This window comes from Aplysia californica, unplaced genomic scaffold, assembly GCF_000002075.1.
Source record: "Aplysia californica isolate F4 #8 unplaced genomic scaffold, AplCal3.0 scaffold00341, whole genome shotgun sequence".
Lineage (NCBI taxonomy): Eukaryota > Metazoa > Mollusca > Gastropoda > Aplysiida > Aplysiidae > Aplysia > Aplysia californica.
This window is the reverse complement of record NW_004797611.1, coordinates 508,660-509,126: the sequence shown is the minus strand read 5'-3', so window position 1 is coordinate 509,126 and position 467 is coordinate 508,660.

Here is a 467-nt window from a genome sequence, read left to right as displayed (position 1 = left end):
CAATGTCTGTTGCACATCCTGGCACTTCGGGATTACCCTAGATTATGCACAGTGACGTAGTTCCGGTTGACTATAGAGCGCGCCATCATTTTATTGACTTGATTTGGGGATAAATAAACGGGAAATGGGGAAAAGGTTTGGGGGGGGGAGGAGAACTATACTTAACTCTTAACTATACCGGGACAAATAAATATTTTGCCCTTCATAATTTGGGTGCCTGTGGTGCGTGCACTTCGCAGTGAAGTTTTTTGTAGACAGCGACGAGCGTCGGCCATGACAGAGTACGATCTGGATTTGTTATATTAAAGTTTGAAATCTATGGAATGGCTGTAATGACTTGGCGTCATTTATTAATTGTTATTTGTTTTATCGACGGATTTTTTGTTTGTTTGTTTGTTTGTTTGATTCTTTTTCGGCTTTGGTATCGGATTTGTTGTGGTTTGCTTGTGTGTATATGTGTGTGTGTG